General features: G+C 57.2%; 1 protein-coding gene across 3 annotated transcripts in view; it reads left to right on the forward strand.

Moving 5' to 3' along the window:
- The first annotated feature begins 745 nt into the window (after window positions 1-745).
- TRAK1 (trafficking kinesin protein 1) overlaps window positions 746-6,507 on the forward strand; it is a 153,500-nt gene continuing 147,738 nt past the window's right edge. For all 3 annotated transcript variants that reach the window (XM_045295059.1, XM_030886952.2, XM_030886953.2), the window contains exon 1: window positions 746-1,036. The gene's annotated coding sequence lies outside the window, so the exon portion shown is untranslated. The remainder of the gene's footprint in view (window positions 1,037-6,507) is intronic.

A 6,507-nucleotide genomic window follows, 5' to 3' on the forward strand; every position in this document is an offset into this window, starting at 1 on the left:
TGACTGGCTGAATGTCTTGAGAAGAGGCTCTCTAGTTGTTCTTCCAAGTCTCAGAGGCGTCCCCTCTCCGCTCGCTGCTGCTCTGGCTAGCGGCATGCCTTTGAGTTCCCAGAGAGATGAGTGTGTGTCGTGGTGCAAATCATTGAAGAGCAACATCCCACCCTGCAGGGCGCCGCTGAGAGCTAGCATGCTGCCTCGCTGTGTGTACAGCCCAGATGAAGGACCCCAGGGAACCCTGGGGTGCCGTGGTGACCGATTTTGGCTGCCAGCTGGAAGATTGGCAGTTAGAACCCAAAGATGATGGCCCAGGACGCGGGGTCACTGTGAGTCAGCATTGACTCGAGCGCCCATCGAGAGGAACGCCTGTAGAGGTGCTTCGGAGAGGTGCACGCTGTCGGATGCAAACGCACACACTGTGTGTGTCGAGCATCCTCATCCCAGCCGGCTTGGACCAGGGGCCCACGGGATGCAGTTGGTTTCCAGGCAGCTTCTGGTGGTCCGTGAGGCTATGCGCCCCGTGGTTTGGCCCATTTCATGACCTGATAAGTGGATTGAGCTGCTCCTGGGCCCGTTTGTCCGGGTGCACATCTGATGGGGGGATGCGTGGGCTGGAAGCAGGTGATTCCCCCCTAGCTTGTCACCCAGACCCACGTGCCGCCCTGTGCGCCCGTGTTCTCTGAAGACGGGGTGTCTTCAGAGTCTCTCAGTGACTGTGCCCCTTCCTCTGGATTATCCTGCAGATTTCCCGTAAGGAGCCCCTGCCGTGCACCAGAGCCCCCGGGAGCCATCTGCCCGGCTGCCCCAGACCCTGGCAGCGGGGCCTCCGATGGCAGTGGGCACCTCCCCGTGAAACCTGCCAAGCTGGACGCCACAGCTCTGCACGACGACACTTCGGCCAGCCCCGTGAGCCCTTCAGAGGTGTGCCACCATGCGGTCCTAGCCTGCAGCCCGGGCCTCCCCGAGGAGCAGTATGTAAGTGAGGCTGTGGAAGATGCTCCCAGCTACACAGGGTACCGGGATGCCTGCACCATTACTGGTAAGGAGGCCTTTGCCTGCCGGCAGGGAGGGAAAGGGATGGGGGAGGCAGCTGCATGAGCAGGGACTGGAGTGGGTGGGGGGTGCCCCAGAGTGCCAAGTGTCTGGTCTAGGGGGCTGAAAGAACTGGCATCCAGAGTCATTGTGGGACTTGTGTAAGGCTTGCTTCCATCGGAGCCTCAGGTTCCTGACGGGTAGCAGGAACCGTCAACCGTTACTGTCTCAGAGACCCACAGGGCCAGTTCTCTCCTGTCCTGTAGGGTCCCTCTGAGTGGCAGTGAGTTTGCCTCGGTGGCAGCGAGTTTGGCTTGGTGCAAGAGGGGCTGATGGCAGCAGCGCACAGAGTATGAAGCCTAAGACGGTACCCTGTGCGGTGCAGGGCAGACCCTGTGTGTTCATTCCGGCATCGTGCCCCACCTCAGAGGCTGTGTTTCTCAGACTTGCACCTGAGATCACAGACAGGGCCCATGACGTCACTGTGTATGGAACACAGGGACCGGGAGCCCCGGTGCTGCCGTGTGCAAACCAAGGAGCGCACGGGGCCCTGCTTGTTAGAAGAGCTGGGACAGTCACAGTGTCCCTGGAACTGGGGACACCAGACAAGTGCTTGGAGCTGGCCCTCCCTCGAGAGGGCTCTGGTGGGAAACAGTGCAGGAGGTTCTTGCAAAGCTATCGAGAGTAGAATATAAACAAATCAACAAACTCATACATGACAACTCATTGCGGCCTTGCAGGAATAGCACTGCCCGTTGGGTTTCCAAGGGGGCCGTCTCGGCAGATGGGGAAGTCTGCGGTATTTCTGATGTCTGTCTTCTGTCTTTGCCTTTGTGTAGTGTGTCTCTTGGCCGTTTTTAATACGCAGGTTTGCTCCCGGTCGCTTCTCATTGTTCTCTCTCCTGTGTGTCGACAGAGGCTTGGGTTCAGAGGGGCCCAAAGATAGTCAGGGATTCCCCCGCCCCCCTTCCCTTGAGTGACCTACATGCCTTCCTCTCCGCAGAGCTCAGCCCTGCTCCCCGCTGACCTGATCCCCGAAGGACGTGGCCCCAGCTGGCAGGATGCTTTTCTCTACTGAATCCCCAGTTTCCTCTCCCGCCACTAGGACCTCCCTATTTCTTCTCTCACAAGGAGCCACTTCTTCTTCTTTAAAATCATTTTCCTGGGGGCTCTTACAGCTCTTACAACAGTCCATACATCCATTGTGTCAAATATATTAGTACATAGGTTGCCATCATCATCCTTTTCAAAACATTTTCTTTCCACTTGAGTCTTTGGTATCAGCTTCTCATTTCCCCCTCCCTCTCTCCCTCCCTTCCCTCCCTCACGGAATCCTTGATAATTTACAAATCTTACACCAACCACTGTCTCCGTTCACCCATGTTTCTGTTGTTCAGCCCCCTGGTGGCGACAGGGTGGTTATCAGTTGCTCATTATGATCGGTTTCCCCTTTCTCACCCAACCTTCCCCCTACTCTCCTGGTATTGCTACTCCCATTATTGTTCCTGAGGGAGTTTATCTGTCCTGGATTCCCTTCTTTTAGCACAAAAGCATGCCATGATTTTTCCCTTCCCGGGGGCCCCCCTCTTCCCACAGGCTAATGCCCGGTGCCTGGGCTCTTTCTAGCAGAAAAAGTCTTTGAGGGCCTTGGGTGTGTTTGCTGACTCTTAGTTTCTCTTCTCCAGTCCTCCCCTGAGCCAGCCGCAGGCAGGCCTGGCCGCTCCCCTGCCCTGCCCTGCCCAAGCTCTGCCCTCTGGCAAGCCCGATAAACCCGTAGGCTGATCATCCTCCATCCTGCTCTGACTTGACTTTTCAGCTGTGATCGGCATTGTTGGCCACTCTCTGCTCCTGGAAACACGCCCCTCACATGGCTTCAGGGAAAACCTATGCTCTCCCTGCGCCCCGCGCGCGGGGGTGGGGGGTGGGGGGGGGAGGGGGCGGGCTGCCATGTGTTCTGCCCTCAATCCCTGAGCCAGCCCTCTATCCTGTTGTTGTTAGCCGGCTGTGAGACCATCCTGGCCCATCTCCGCCCCATGCACACTGGGCCCCTCCCCTGCCTGGTGCTTGGCCGCCCAAGGGATGGCATATTGTGGTCCAATGGGGTTTCCTTGGCTGACTTTCCAGAGGGCTTTTCTAACCGCCTGTCTTAGTCCTGAAGTTACTCTGAAACCTGCCTGGCACAGGAACACATGCACAAGGTGCACCGACCAGGCACCGGATCCAGGTCCTCCTGCAGGGTGGGAATTGGACCCAGGAATTCCCAGCACCTTCACACACACTCTTCCTTCATGGTCTTGTTTGGGATCCAGGCTTTTAAAAACCCATCGGTAACTTTCTGCCCTCATTCTGAATCTCGCCTCTGCAGACCCGCTTTCCCCTAGTTGCCTCAGAGGCACCTTGAAGAGGTAGAACTCCCCAACTCTACCTCCCTCTGCTACTCAGGTCCTCTCTCTGCCTTTAGGTGGCGCTTTCTTCCGCTCACCCAGGCCCCAACCCCCTGGAGGCATTCGCAGCGCCTGCCATGTATGCACCCGCTGCTGTGATCTCGACACTCAGTTGAGCGACTGTGATTTCACTCTTGAAGTCGGGCAGGCAGCTTTTCTGAGTCGTTCCTCCCTGATGGACGTGAATACTCACTGGCCCCAAGCTTCCCAGCCGGCTTTTCAAGTTGCTCTTGTTAATTTGATGAGCGTGGCGTTGGAAAGTACAGCGTCAGATGGTTTTATTCCTCTGCTCCAAACTGCCAGTGGGCTCTCACCTTGCGGTGCCTGTGAGGGTCTATATGATGAGGTCCCTGCCCCTCTGGCCTGCCTCCTGCCACTCCTTGCTGCCAGACATCAGCCTGGCTGATGACACACCAGCCTCCTCCTCCTCCTTGAGTGTGTTAGGAGCTTCCTGCCGCCGGGCCTTGGTTCCTGACCAGCCTTACCTTTCCCAATGTATCCACACCTGGTCTTCCTTTTGTCCAAATGGCATTTCATTGGAGACCTTGGTGACCTGCCCACCCATGCACCAGGGGGGTCCCTGTGCCACCTGTCCCCACTCTCTTTCCTACTTTGATTCTTCCCCATAGACTTACTGGCCTCTGAGCTGCCACATGGCTGCTCCTTGTCACCCTTGGAGTAGGACTTAAACTCCTGAAGGACGAGGACTGAGGACTGGGCGGCACCAAGTGAGTCCCAGGGAGGAGACGGGCACCGGCAAGGTGGCCAGTCGGTGCTCAGTGATCTGCGATGAATGAATGAATGATGTTGGTTCAGTATTGCCATGTGCCCACCCCCATGAAGTACGGGGCAGATAGCCCCATCACAGAAGGGGCCACATCTGGACTGAGGCCCATGTGTCCAGGGCTGTGCGGCCCAGAGCAGAGTCCTCTGCTGCTTGGCCTGCGAATCCCATCGAGCCCAGGAGCCGGAAGAGTGATTGTATAGCCGTTGTTAGTGGTGCCTGGCCAAGCTTCAGAAGGGGACGAGGGGGCCTGGGAGCTCCTGGAGGGCTTCGGGGGAGGGGGAGCAGTGTCTCAACTGCTCCTTCCCTTGATCCCTGGGAGTCCAGCTGGCCTGTGTGCTAGACAAACTCCAGGAGACAGCCAGCCTAGTCCAGGTTGTTTTTCTTTTCTGAACGGGGCAAAGACGTGCGTGCCTACCAGGCAGATCCTGGGGAATGTAGCCACTTGGATGGGACCAGCAGAACCCCGCCCGGTGTGCCGCCCGGGCCCCTCCGCCCCCCCACTCGCCGCCCCCCCCCCAGGCTTCCCCTCTGGCTGCAGCTGGGGAGACAGGAAGCTAAACACAGGCCCAGGGAAGTCCACAATGTGTGCAGCCGGCCTTGGCAGCACAAGCTTGGGTGAAAGTTTTAAGGGGGTCATTGAGATAAGTTTTATGGGGGTGGCATCACTGAGAGGAAGATGCAAAATGAACAAGTGCTGGGCAAGAACTCCGGGGGCGTCCCCGGAATGTGGCGGTGGCATTAGAAAGGGCAGCCCCAGACTTGGCTCCAGGCCCCTGGCCAGCACGCCCCGCCCCCAGTGCCCAGGAAGAAGCACCCAGAGGAACAGCACACTGGTTGTTCTGTCTCGCTTTTTAGGCAAAAGCCAACACCCTGCACCACCACCCCAACCCCCGCGGCTGCTCCCCAGCGTCAGGGTATCACATTTTGGGGTGCGTCCTTTTCTGCCCGGGGTGGTTTGACACACGGAGCCAAGAGGTGCCCGGGCCACTGGGAGTTACGTAAAGCAGTGTGATTCCAGGGCAGCTCACAGTCTTAGCATTTGCCCCAACAAGCAAAGTTGGGAAACTGCTGAGGACAGCTGGCCGGGCAGAGTGGTGGCTCGGGACTGACGGACTGCCCTGGCGGCTGCCCTTCGTCTCCGAGTGGCTTCAGAAGCCCACCTCTGCACATGGCCTTGGTCTTCCCCTTTGGGCAGTCCCCGCAGGCCTGGCCTCGGGTGGGACACTGCCAAGGCAAACATGCTCCTCCGCACCCCTGCGGTAAGTGCCGGCTGGCCTGTCTGCGGTTTGTTTTCTCTGTAGTGTGGCCCGAAGGGAGACAAGACCGCAGGGGCTCCTCTTGCCTTGCTCTGCATCCGGGGCTGGTGGCTGGGAAGTGGCATGATGGAATGGCTGACGGGCAGAGCCAGGGGAATTCGGTCGCCTCCCCCTGGTTGTGCAGACTCAGAAGAGGCACATGACCCGTGGGGAGAGATAGGGGTGGGATTTCAGGCTGAGTTGGGACCAGGTCACCCGTAGTCTGTCAAAATTCTCAGCCAGGGCTGAGCAGGGCCTCAGAAAGGCCTGCTTTCTTAGAGCCTAGCCTGGTGACTTGCTTGGGCCAGCCGGGGATTTTATATAGAACACATGTGAATGTATGCATATATGTATGTGTGTGTGTTCCTCATGAGGAGCGCTGGTGGTGTAGTCATGTGTTTGGCTGCTAACCTTAAGGGCACCAGTTTGAAACCATGCCTGTCAGGAGGTAGTTATAGGCTTGGAAACGCCCAGGGGCAGCGCTACCCTGTCCTGTAGGGTATTGACTATAGGGTATGTACTATAGGATATTGAGTGCTACCCCGTCCTATAGGGTATTGACTATAGGGTATGTCCTATAGGATATCGAGTGCTACCCTGTCCTGTAGGGTCTTGATTATAGGGCATACCCTATAGGATATCGAGTGCTACCCTGTCCTGTAGGGTCTTGACTATAGGGTATGTCCTGTAGGATATTGAGTGCTACCCTGTTGTGTAGGGTATTGACTATAGGGTATGTCCTATAGGATATAGAGTGCCACCCTGTCTTGTAGGGTATTGACTATAGGGCATGTCCTATAGGATCTCAAGTGCCACCCTGTCCTGTAGGGTATTGACTATAGGGCATGTCCTATAGGATATCGAGCGCCACCCTGTCCTGTAGGGTATTGATTATAGGGCATGTCCTATAGGATATCGAGTGCCACCCTGTCCTGTAGGGTATTGACTATAG

The sequence above is a fragment of the Echinops telfairi genome, unplaced genomic scaffold (genome assembly GCF_000313985.2).
Source record: "Echinops telfairi isolate 266 unplaced genomic scaffold, ASM31398v2 ScPeMD7_4225;HRSCAF=4972, whole genome shotgun sequence".
NCBI classification, from domain to species: domain Eukaryota; kingdom Metazoa; phylum Chordata; class Mammalia; order Afrosoricida; family Tenrecidae; genus Echinops; species Echinops telfairi.